Source organism: Zosterops lateralis (genome assembly GCF_965231275.1).
Source record: "Zosterops lateralis genome assembly, chromosome: 4".
Classification (NCBI taxonomy): domain Eukaryota; kingdom Metazoa; phylum Chordata; class Aves; order Passeriformes; family Zosteropidae; genus Zosterops; species Zosterops lateralis.
This window is the reverse complement of record NC_139765.1, coordinates 50,103,926-50,117,090: the sequence shown is the minus strand read 5'-3', so window position 1 is coordinate 50,117,090 and position 13,165 is coordinate 50,103,926.

The window sequence follows — 13,165 nt, the reverse complement described above, 5'->3', positions numbered from 1 at the left end:
TTTACCTTTTCTGAATATTTTCATACATTGTCAGTTTGATAATTTTAACTGCTTTATATTTTTCTAGTATTTAGAAAGCTGTACACACTCTTTTTTTGTCTTGACAGCAAATGAGTTATCATTTTCTTCTTCCTCATAGGAAAGCTTATGTATTTCAGCTCCAAGAAGATCAGTGTGTGATCTTTTTGCATAACACAGACTTCAAGACTTCTCTAAAATAAATGTTTCAAATTCATGAGCTGTACTCATTTTTAGTTTACAGATTCCATTCTGGGCTCAGAGTTCTAAAACTTAGGCACAGCAAACACTCAAATTTTAGATTCCAGTTGGAGCGAACTTCTTATCTTCTTGTGTTAAAAGGATGTCTCATTTAGAATCCTCCTGCTCAAGGTTAACTTTTTGAATTGTCACCCATAATTTTTAGACATTTACAGGATGTTACAGTATTGGCAAAATGATGTCATTCAAAGCAAAGCCTCAGTGATAGCAGCTGTCTCTTCCTTTGTAAAAGATACTTGAGGATATAGCCATTTTGTTTTTTAGTATGATGTTTGCAGCAGGCACTAAATACTTTATTTTATGTTTCAAACATTAAAACACATCACATAAACATTCAAATAACCATTCCTGAGGTGTCAGTAATGCTGACACACAGAATATTCTAATTCAATAGCTTTTTTCCCTTCTTTTTGTGCACTTGTTCCTTTCTAAGCAAATTATAGAGTTTTCAACACTCCAGTCATGTGAATCACATCACTAGCTTATAGTAATATTCAACACTTGAATTTATGCTCACAAATCAACCACTCCAACACTTTCTTTATTAATTGTGTTTCTTCTGCATAGTCAATTAAAGCATCTCTTCTTTGAATGCTACTGGAGATTCTATTTTGTTCTCAATGCTTTGACTTTGCCTCCTTTTCACCTTTCTTTTTAATGTTACTTTAAGTTCCTCAGAAGCAGCCAACATGCTCTCTAGAATATTGTCTCTTCTGGTGTTGAATTTCACCTGGGCAGTGGTGTACTATCTTCCAGAGAAATCAACCCCTTCTTCACAAAACCCAAGTCAATGGTTCAGAGTTATCAGTGTGCTCTCTATTGCATATAGGTCTCCAAAACCTAAGTTTCCTGAAGAGGTAATCAGTGCAGTATTTGAATTTTGTTTGGCTTAACTTGGTGAGTCCTAGATGAGGGTGATGGAACAAATTATTCAAGTTTTCACTGGGATGACCTTTGGAAAGATTTTGATGTTACAGTGATTAATAACTTTTTCTCAGAAATCTAATGTTCTGCAAAAATTTATCTTGGGACTTCAACATCTCCTTGGTTTAAATTCAGACACAGGCTGTTTGTTTGTTTGCTTTTAAAGACAAAATATTATTTTACAATTGTGTTTGTTTGTTTGTTTGTTTTAAAAGGCAAATAAAATACTACTTGACACTTTTTTGTTTGTTTTCCCACGCAAATGGTTAGTTGCAAGGCAGGAAAACGATCGTACAGTTGAGATACACCATTTGCTTCCCTGTCAATATAAAACCAATTTTCTGTCACTGCAGTTGTGTGCTGCAGGAGGGAATAATTCAGCTCAGCAGCTGCATCCTGTAAGGTGTGGACACATTCCACTACTTTGTGCCAGCTCTCTAATCATAGGAAAGAAATACACTTAAGGCTTGCTCTAGGCTCGGACTTTTCTTTATGTTAGTCAGGCCAAATAAAACTGGAACAGCAGAAAAATAGTTGGTTGCATTCAGTTTGCCAGCTACATGCTGATAGTAAAACAGTGAGCACCTTCCTCTGAGAGAAGCAACTCCTTTGCCTTACTATAGTGGTAAAATTGTAAATGCAATTTCTTCTGCTAGAAGGGCTCTGACTTAGACATGCATTAAAGAGCTGTTTTGTCCTGTATAATGAAGGCATAGAAATGACCATGCACTATGACAGCAGTCACAAGGTCATGCTGTCCCTCACTTTGAAGCCATTCATAATGTGTGTAGATGATGTATTACTGTGGGTTTAGAGCCAGTTCTGAGAGAGGACATCAGTAGCATAAGACAAATAACCAGAAAATAACTAAGACCTTATCCAGTGATGCAGTAGTAACAATCAAGGAAAAAAATATCTACTTTGAAGATGATTCCCAGTGTGAAAGTATTCTTCATGCAGCAAAACCTCAAAGATATTTGGACCATACCACCATCACTGATGACGCAGTGGTTGCTGTGCAGCACGAGAATCTACTCCTAGTAGCGACTGGCAGTATCTGATATGGATTTTAGTGCTCTCATGATAACCATAAGCTTTGTTGCTGCCATTAGGGGAAAGAGTGAAGAAACACAAGCATGCAGTATGGTCTCATACAATTACAAACATCAGTAATATTTTCAAAATGTTGTGACAATTCATTTCATGACATAAAGAAGAAATATAGATCACTCCTCCTTCAAAAGCATGTCTGTCATCTTTTTGACCGTAACAGCAGGTCAAACTACTTCCCAGCACTTGGATGATGTGCTGGATATTAGTTGTCTGGAGATAGGCTTTTAACTGAAGTGTTGCTGGTCCATCTATTCTATTAATTTTTTGCTGGCTGAGATTGAGCACTCCCATCTCTCTCAGAAATCACTCTAAATTTATCTTCAGATGAGGAGAGATCAGTGTTCACGTTTGAAATGGAAAGCTATGACTAATATAGTATTCATTGTTATTTTGATAAATGTACACTTGGTAATTGATAAAATATCAGCTAAACCAGTTTATGATCTCAGCAGAGCAACAGATAAATGGTGCAGTTTTTGCTACATCATTGCTCTGACATATATGGTGTTAAAAAACAGTATTTACACAATATGTTGTGTTCATGCTCTGCACCATCTCAGAGAGACACATAACTAACTGTGAGGGACAGCAGGTGATTCTAACACAACAGAGAAATACTGGTAATTATACTGGTAGATAGGAATCAGTAAGAAAAAAGATCTCCTCAAGCAATTCTAAAAACTTCAGTATTTTAATCCATTTTAGAGAAGAGTATGACAGAGTTCATAGGAAACAAATTACTTTTGTTGTGTTTCTTCAAGGCAGAGCACCAAATATTCTTCCAATTTTATATAAATAATAATTATGAGTAATATATGTTACTTTGCTGTCAATAAAGAAGGCAAGCAACAATTTGTCCTAAACAACTTAAATGGTATTAGAGTGCTGAGAACTGAGAAAAACAAGTTGTTTTAGGCTATGTGTCATCAATGTAGTTTCTGAGCTTCAGTGGTAAGAAGTGATGTGAGCACACACTATAGTTATAAAAAATCTAAAAGTTGAGTAGGAGGAGAGCTCATTTTTAAGGAGAAAGAAAAAACAAACCCCAACTAGAAAACATCTGTTTAACTGGATTTCATGTGCCCTGTAATGGATCCTATACAGTGCCTTCTTCTTGCTCTGTTCAGTGTGCATTTACCTGACAATTGGAGGTTATTCTACTAATCACAGTTCCCCTTCTGGCAACGTAAAGCAGAAAAAAGTTCATGTATGACTTTACTTCCATCCTTAGGTACAGCATGTTTAGAAGAACATTTGCTCTCTTTGACCAAGGCCTTGGCCCATTTCTGGTCCGGAGAGAAGGGATTTAGCTCAGCAGACTTGAGCCAGCCCTGTGAAAGCTCAAAGGAGCCTGCTGATGGTGGAAGTTCTACGTGGCTGCAGATTAAACAGTGTTGTAAATTCAGCTTATCATCGATAAGTTGGTTCCACAGGCCAGTACATTTAGATTTGGTTTGGGGTAGGCCCCATCGCCGGAGCAAAGCAGCACAGCGAGCCCGTGCGGAACATCCTTGGACAGGGCAGTGTGGGGGCTCCTGGTGGGAGCATTTGAGCCCTTGTGCTAACGGGCTCAGGCTCAGCCGCCAAAACCTTCCTCTGGAAGGAATCTTGACCAGGATTTGGCTTCAGTACCCACCTGGAATGGCCAAGGACAGCCCCATGTCAGGATGGGCTCCAGCACCGGGTCTGAGAGGTGCCAAAACACTGGGCCTGGCCGTGTCCACCCTCACACAGGGTCTGAAAACATGCACTGAAAATCAGCCAGGCAAGCAATGGCTCGCAGCAGAATGTTCCCCCAAAGCTCTCCACAGGGCAGAGGGAGGGAGAGGTGACTCCTCCAGTCCGGCACCCCCAGGAAGGGAGGGGTACAGCTGCCCTTCCCTCAAAGACTTCAGCTGCTTTAAGGGTCTCACGGATCAAGTAAGCCAACCCACTGCAACTCCGTATTTTTTCGTCCCATCCACAAGCTTTCCTTTCCTTTTTCTGCGGCCAGCCCCCGGGGGCGGGTGGGGAGGGGAGCGCTGCGTGCGTGGGGCGCGGGTACCGCGGTGGCGGGGACACTCCCCTCCCCTCGCCAGCCCTGCGCGCCGCCCGCCCGCCCGCCCGCGGCGGGTCCCGCTCCCTCCGCGCGGCTCCGGGCCGCCTATGGAGACGGGGAGCGGTGGGTGGGGAAGCCCGAGCGCCCGGCGGCGGGACTCGCTGGCAGGGGGCGGCTCGGCTCGGCAGCCCCGCAGGGGTTAAGCGCCCCCGCTGCCGGCGGGGAGCGGGTTAAGCGCCTGGCGGCGGCTCCGCCACTCGGCTCCGCACCGCGCTCCGCGCCCGAGCCCACACCGCGGGAAGATGGCGACGGAGGGAGCGAGCGGCGAGCCCGGCTCCGGCTCCGGCGGGCGGGAGGACTCGGCGGCCACGGCAGCGGTAATCGGCCTGGCGGGAGAGCGGGTGCGACACAGCGCGGCGAGGAGGGTTCACCCCTGGGGCTGGGACCCGGCGGTGCCTGGAGACCTGCCTCCGTCCCTCCGCCCTCCTTCTCCCCCGGGGCGGGACGGGGCTCGCTGTGGGACCCTCCGCCGCCGCCGAGCCCCGGGCGAGAGCAGAGAGGCGCGGGCTCTCCTCCCTGCGGCTCTCCGTCTGCCCTCAGCGGGGGCGGTCGGTGCTCGCCCCATTGTTCCTTCCCGCTGCTCCGGCACCGGGAACGGCGTGCGGCGCCCGTGAGGGGCTTGGAGGGGGCTCCGCTCCCCGTCTCGCCTCTCCCGCACCCACCCCCTGTTCTGCTGCCTCCAGAGCCGGGGGGCGGCTCCCCGGGCGGGATGAGGTGCTGACAGCGGCTGAGGAGACAGGACCTGTCACACTGGGGGGAAGCGTTGCTCTTTAGCCTTTTGCCGGGCCCGCAAGGCTCTTGGCTTTCGCCTGCCTTTCGTGAGGCGTTTTCGGCGCGGAGGCACCGTCGTTTTCCCCGCCCCAGGTCCCCGTCCCGAGAGCCGGGTGTGCGGAGCCTCCTCGGCCGCAGGGCCCGCGCCCCAGGGGCAGGATCTGCCTCTCCGCTTTAAATACCCTCCAGACCCCCTCCCCGCTTAAAATACCCTCCAGACCCCTCTCTGCCGGCGTGCCCTCCCTGCGGGTGGTGAGGCGGAGGGCTGCGGTGCGGTGCCTGCCCATGGTTAAAGCGGTGTCGGGGGGGCTGCGCTCCCTGGGCCGGCGCTGGACTCCTCTCCCTGCCCCACACCACCCGGGCAAGGCTGCGGGCTCCTCTTTCTTCTCGGGCGGACTGCGCCTCTGCTGGGCCGCGGCTCTGGCGGACCTGTGTCAGCCCGGCCGCTTTCCCTCTCCCAGGGCATCCCAGACCCGGCGTGGTCCAGCCTGTCTGGGCTCTTCCCGCGGAGAACCAGCCCTGGGTACTGGGCCGGCGACAGCCGCAGGCCGGAGCCAGGCTGCAGCCGCTCGGGCTCTAACCACATGCCAAGTTCAGGGCGATAAAACCGCGGTGGTGCCCGTTCTGATGGGGATCGGTTCCTCTAGGCGATGACTCCCGAAGGGAGGGGCACTAGTATCTCTGAAATTTAGGTTATTGCTGGCATTTTATTTTTTATTATCTTGTTTACTTCCAGACTGGCACTAGTTCTTACCTGAAACCTTGTTCCAGCTGTATACGTAATTGTCCTTGTGTGTCTTAAAATCTGCAGTGTTGTGGAAATTCAGTTTTCCTTTAAAAAAGCAAACCTTATGCAGTGCATATTTATAACATCACTGTTCTTTGAAACAACCATATAACCATGGCATAAATGAATGTTAAGGTAAGAATTAATAAAAGCAAGCTTAAATACTTTAAAGCTCAGGTTTTGACCAAAATTATTTATACTATTTAATATACTATTTAGTATATTCATATTAATACTGCCTTAATTTTCAGTTTTAAAATATCAAACAAGTAGCCTGTAATCAAGTCACACTTCAATATTGCACTGTTAGGCAGTGGAGTATAAGCCACTCCTACAATTTGGTGTTCTCATTATGAGAGGTAAGAGGGCTAGCTCTCCACTGCACACTCATTTTAACATATGTTTTTAAAAGTGAAGAGATGCTAGGATGTAAACTGTATGTTTCTCCCTAACAAAAAGAATAGCTATACTTGAGCAATGACAAAATACTTTTAAATTATTGCCTTCCTTTTTAATTTGCCTTAAGTAATTAATTTTCCTTTTATGTTTTTTTTTGTTCTTTACCAGTATAAACATTATATTTTTGATTAATTTTGTACAGGAAAATAAAACCTCTGTGCAATGACTTTTTTTTTAATATGTTTGCAATACTTAAATAATTCTTTTGAAGGGTTAGTATGAACAGCTTTTATTTTCTGTCTTTAAACTGGAGATACAGAATTATGAACTGGATCATCTTGCTTACTTTTTGGATGACCATAATCGTTCACATGACTACCTTATAAGTTACACTAAACTTCAACTTACAACAAAATCCTGTTTTGAGTACAGTTTTAGGTTAGGTTTTTGGGAGGTTTTAGTAAGCAGGTGGTGTGTGACACAGGACAGTGCAATAGGGTTTCTTGGTACTAAATACTGTTCTTGTGTCTTTATACACTATGAGTAACATCACTGGAAAATAAAGACTTTTTCTACTCTTTTTAGAAGCACTGTAGAAAAGGAAGGGAAGTGCTTCCCTCCCTTTTTTTACATTCACCAGGGAATTTGACTGAAAAAGCCTAGACTGTTCTATAGTTTGTTACATTTAGGAACAAAGCCGATAATCTTTTTATTCTGAGTTTCCTTGGGTAAAGCACAGCATTTGGAGAACCCATCACTTCTTTCCCACAAAATACTGGTATTTTTATATGGTGAGGATGACAGGGAAAAATAGCAGGGGAGTGGTTCTGGTCCTTTTTCATACCTGCTCAGCATGATTGCACTGAAGTCACTGAAATTGTGTTGGACTAGAATTGAGAGAAAACATATGTGTGTGTGTTTTAAAACATCTTTGAATGATTTCCATCTGCCTAATGTCTACCAATAATGATGATATAATAGCAAGAAATAATCCAATTTGACAGTCTTTTTGTCGAAACAATGAACATCAGCCTCCTGTGCAGAGGATTGGCTTGTCACACACTTTGGTTTCAGTGTAGATTTAACAAAGCCTATGAAAAGCCTGTTCTCTCAAACATGAAGTCTATTGAAATTATTAATTAAAAATGTTATTTTCCCATTCTACTGTCTGTAAAACTGTACATAGAGCAGATGTTGATAGAGTGGAATCTTGACTCCACTAAAGAAAGGTTGTTGCTACAAAAGTGCATTGAGAATGTGTGCATACCCCAGAGGATCACTCTGGGTTGCTGTGGGTTGTGTAACAGTACAAAAAAAAGTTACACTACAAGAAAAACTATCGATACTAAAAAAAAAAATAATAATAAAAAAAAAAATAGGCTGTGAGAAATTGCATGATACTTTATGCTTTGTGGGGTATTTTATGCCTAGTTTGGTATATTCGCTATGGATCCATCTGTAAGAATATTCATAGTAGAACTGCCATTTTGGTCATTATAATGAAATGCTAAATTATGAATTGATCATATCAATTATATAGGCTGATTTAGATCACTTGGAAAGATTCTTACCTTAAAACTACTGCAAGTAGCAGAAAATGAGGCCATAGCCTTGAAAAGCAAAGACTCTATCTCTTATGAGAGATTACATCCTAGAAAATGGTCACTTACAAAAGGACCATTGGAAACCCTGTTTTCATCTGAATACAAGTTTTTTGGTGTAGCCGTATCATTTAGAGAAGTTATTTTCTTCTAGTCAGATGTGCGATGCCATTGTGCTTCAGCATGTAGGTGACATGCAGAGACAGCACAGATCTGTCTGTTCTGGTTCTCCTCTGTGGTGAGAGATTGGTCTCGATCCATCTTGCAGTGACACTTCAAACCTCATTCCTTCCTGTCCTCCCCCTTCTCCAAACTACAGCACTGCCTTTTCTATGACTCTACTCCACTAGCTGCAGCACACCCTCTTTTCCAGTGTCATAAAGATCTTTGGGGATGAGAAAAGAAAGCCACTGTATGCAGTCTATTTTGTAAACATTCCTTTCTCTTCCAAATGTGGACTGTCACACTGTCTGTCATTAGAGGTGAAGTGCAGAGGTGACAATTCTGATCCAGCTGTGTCGAAGTGGCATGGGTGCTGTAAAGCTGATGGATGCAGTGAGTTCTGTTATTTTCCCAGCTGCTTTGACTTAATTTGTGTAAGCATTGCTTTGGCCTCAGAGGGGATATACCAAGATAGGAATAGAGAAGGCCAGGAAGGAAAGATCTCAGGAAGAGAGCAGTTTGAGGTCTGGTTGTGCACCTATTCCTACCCAAGAAAAGGAACAATTGATTAGAAACACCTGCACAATCCTTGAACATGTAAACCAGAAGTTGTCCAGTAGGCTTAGGGAAGATGTACTGGTATGTAAAAGTGGTACATGAGTAAAAGCTTTCTTGGGCATTGTTCTGGTTCTCTTATAGCACAAATTAACATGTAAAATTCTGGAAAACAGCTTCAACAGTGTGTACCCATAGCTGTATCTAATCATGTACTATTTGCCTCAGAAGTGACTTATTTGAAAACAACTTTCTGAACAGAAATTGCCCATTAAATTAAGAATTTAAACATGATTATAGAAGACTTGTGGGCCTCAATCTGTATAGAAGGCTAACTTGCACTGAGCTAAAAAATGGTAAAGTATCTTTGTGGCTTTTTATAGACTGCAGAAATGTTTTAACAGCTGTGACAATATCTGGGTGTGTATAAAGGTCAGTGTCTTAGTAATTTTTGAGGGGTTGGGGGCTGGTTATTTGGGGTTTTTTTGTTGTTGTTTCCAAAGCTAATTTCCCAGCTCTGAGGTATATTTATGGTTAATATTGAAACTGTTAAAAGTTTTGATGTTAGCTGAAGCCAAGAAAGCCCACAATAGTTAACCAAAACCTCCCCCACACCATTTAAAGAAAACCTTCTGAAAAACCCAGAAAGCTGGGGAGGTGTGCTTGTGGAGGGCAGAATAAGTGGGTAACTTCTTGTGGTGAACAATCCAATAAAAGTCATTGAGCTAGTGGATGTTATAATTAAATGGATATATAGTACCCTCACGATCCCTTAGGTATGACTATGAATTTTATGAGTCTTGAATGTTAACATCAGATAATATTCTCTTCAGGAAAAAATTCCATATTAGTTGGGGAGCAAATTCAACAACATTGTTTTTCCTTGAAGGAAAAACCCTCTGCTTTCACACCTGTTTCTGTTTCTAAGAACGTTGCTAAAGGTTAAATCTTTTTAAGTTCATTTTGGATGTGGTGGGAAATGGACATGTATTTTTGCATCAGATAATTTCTGGTGAAGCATGGGACCAGAGATTCTTACCCTAGTTTTAGACTAAAGAGCAAGCCTTCCACAGGCAAAGAAATAAACTGTGGTTTTCCCCAAAGTATTCACAAATACTATGTGGATATTATAACCACTTCTTTTAGCAGTCTCTCTATTTGCAGTTTTATTTATTTGAAAAGGGCTATGATTCATTTGACCACATACCCACTTCCTTTTATAGTTGGTGGGGTGAAGTAAGTGGCTGGAAGGAATAACCTGTTTTAGAAACAGGTTTGTGAACTTCACTGGTTTTGAGTGAAGTGACTGAGGCAGCTGGCTCTTGAAGGTACGGGTAGAGGTATGAATGGGGTTCATGACACTTAAATTTAGGTGTCTATGCGTATGAACAGTATTTAATATCCTATTACAGTCAGTGCAGCCATGAGCAAATAGTTCTGGTGGTGGTTAACTGAATAGCTTTTTTGTTTGCTTGACTGAGCTGATTAGTTCTCCATTGAAAATGAAGGGACATGGGGTACCTGGCTTGCATAGCTGGTGCCATTAGGTTTTCACCTTTAGTGGCCCATATGTGATACCTGGGATATCCCAGCTGGGCTTCAGCTACTAGTCCAGTTGGCATGGATGATTCTCCTAGGTTCTATATCAAATCTGTCTGACCCAGAAAAGCTGTCTCTGAATCCTGGGACATTAAAATCATACTAAGTATTCTCTATAGGAAACTAAAGAGAATTAGTGAAAATAGGTATTTATATGTGATCAGGTGAGTTATACCTAGGAAACATACTTAGTGTTGTAAAACATACAAATCATGGTTGTGTTTCTCTGGTGCAGTTGTCTCTGGCAGATGTGAGGCCATTAGTATACTAGAAGCTTACTTTGTATAACCTAATAAGTAATAGCAAACCTTTTTAATTTCTAGAACCTTATCTGAGAAGTCTGCTTTGTGAATCCTCAAGAGGCTTCTGCTGTGTATTGATGTGAACTCAAAATACTTAATAAATGTAGATATGTACCTTTCCCTTCCCTTCTGAAAATACTTTTTTTTTACTCTTGATGGCTTTTCCCTATATGTCTTCTTGTACACCATTTTTAGACTCCTCCCTTCCCCACTTCTGCCCTTCCAGCCCTCGATTATGCCCTCCACGTCCTGGATTAATACCCAGCTCCAGCTTTTAAAAAGCTTTCTGAGCAAGATGGAGCTTGTTCCCTATGGTCATTTGTGATTAATTCACAGCTAACTTGTTTTTTGCCTGTGTTATGTTTAGGGAAAGTACAAAGTTGTGACTTTTATACTTCACCTATCTCTTCCAGCTTCTGCTGAAGGCAGCACAGTTTCTAACAGTTGCTGCAATAGCACAATGAACAGCACTTCTACTTCATGAGGTTGCCAGTATTATCCACTGGGCTATGTCGGCAAAACCAAACTGTTGGCCCTACCAATCTCTCACAATTTTTTTCTTTTTTGAGAGTGATGTGATGGATTTAACTGTAAAGACTTTTACCATTTCTACTCTAAATTGCTTTGCATGTGAGAAAGACTCCATTCTGTTCCTGTGCCTCATGGTGACCTTCCAATTTCATCTTCTTTCTGTCTTTTTCAGAGGCGATGAAGGCTGGAAAATGCCTCTCCACTTTGATCACCGCTGTTCTGAGTAGTTCTTTTCTTGTTCAGAATTGATGGATTTTTCTTCCTTTTGGCTTGGCAGAGCTTATCTTAGTCTTTACCGATTCTGGTATCATTTTCCCTGTATGGTTTTTGTGATGCACGTGCAGGTAGTTGAATGAGTTTTAGCTAATTAGCAGTTTGCTCTTTTGTCAGTGTACTTGCTGCCAGGCAACATACACCCCTTACAGAACTGATCTGGAAAAATAACATGGAGTTTTAGATACAGAGTTTTTCAGGTATGTTATTCTTATAGATCAAATAAACCAAACATTTTAAATTCTGAAAGTGGAAGAGGAAAAAGTTCTCTTGTGATTTGGTTGTATATAGGAAATATCTTCTAGGACAACATATTCCCATATCTCTGTTATAAAAGCAATACAATGGCTGGCTTGGTTACATAGTTGTTAAGTTGATGGTTAAATTTTTACAACTTGGCTCTCTGCTACAGAGATTCTAGCAAAACCCCAGGTGACAGGTAAGCCATGACCTACTAATGCAGTTTTTATTTTCTGGAGATCTGAGACTTAGTGCTCCACTGGAAGATTACTTTTCTAGATCTAACCAGCAGTTTTTTCTATGTTTGGCCAAACAGTGCTCCATCTGCGTAAGAACTTGGGGTAAGCCTGCTGTGACTGACATCTTGATTCCCAGAAGATGGTGTGGAGTGTTTAAGAGGGAGAATAGTTTTATTTCATCATATGCTTTATCTAGTCAAGTCTTTAGGACATTTGTACAACTGGGCTTGAGAATATTTCAGATGTTTAAACCATGTATTTTGGTCCAGTTGGGGTAGGCCATGTTGCAGCTCCGTGAGTGCTGATTCAGAGATTTGTATCTCTGGGGAGGAGACCTGGTAGCCTCCCCAGTGACACTCTTATCCTATGTTAATGGATTCAATGTTACTTATTCATAGTGAACAAGTTAAAGGTAGCATTTAAGTACTGGAAAAAAGTAGTCATTCCAATTTCAGAATTTGTCAAATAAAGTTGGGGGGGGGAAAAGGCCTCAGTGAGGCTTAAAATTATTCATAAACAAGACTGGAAAAATGATGGTATTCTCTTTCATCCTAGAAAGCATTTTTTCTGTTTGTGTGTCTTTTCTGGTTGATTGTGGACAGTTTCATGCTTTAAAATGGGAAGTAAAAGACAACAAAGGTGATGATTCTACACAAAATGTGTAGTTATGCTGTGGAATGCTGTGGATGCTAAAATTACATAAAGATTCAAAAACAAGGGGGCAGGTTGACACCAGATATGTCAGCTGAGGGCTGCTACATACAAAATGACAATTTCAGGCTCAGAAGGGGAACAAGCTGAAAATTGCTGGAGGTTGGGAGAGTATTTCTGGGAAGTGTCATTATGAGCTTGTTTTGTTCCAGTCCTGATTCCAAGGCATCCCTTACTGGCTGCTTTTGGAGACAGGATGCTTGAGTAAGTGGGTTTTTAGCCTCATATGCTCGAATTGTTTAGATATGAAGTTTTACTAGTTCTTATTTTGTGTTTTTAAAATTAAAAATATAAAAACTAATTTGACTATCTTGTTGGAATGTCTTTCTGCTAAAGTTTCTTTGTGTTTATTTATTTATAACAATAAATTACCAGAGAGCCCTCTTAACTGCTAATTTTTGCTGTCTTTTCTTATGTTCTAGTTCAAGGTGTTCACTTGAAGAAAATTTATGTAATTGCTTAATGAGATGCTTAGTTAAAAATCTCATCAGTGCATCACATATGTCGAAGAATGTCTCTGGTTTATTAAAAGTGGAAGAATATTTTTATTTGTGTCTCAGGAAAGACTACAGATATTTGAT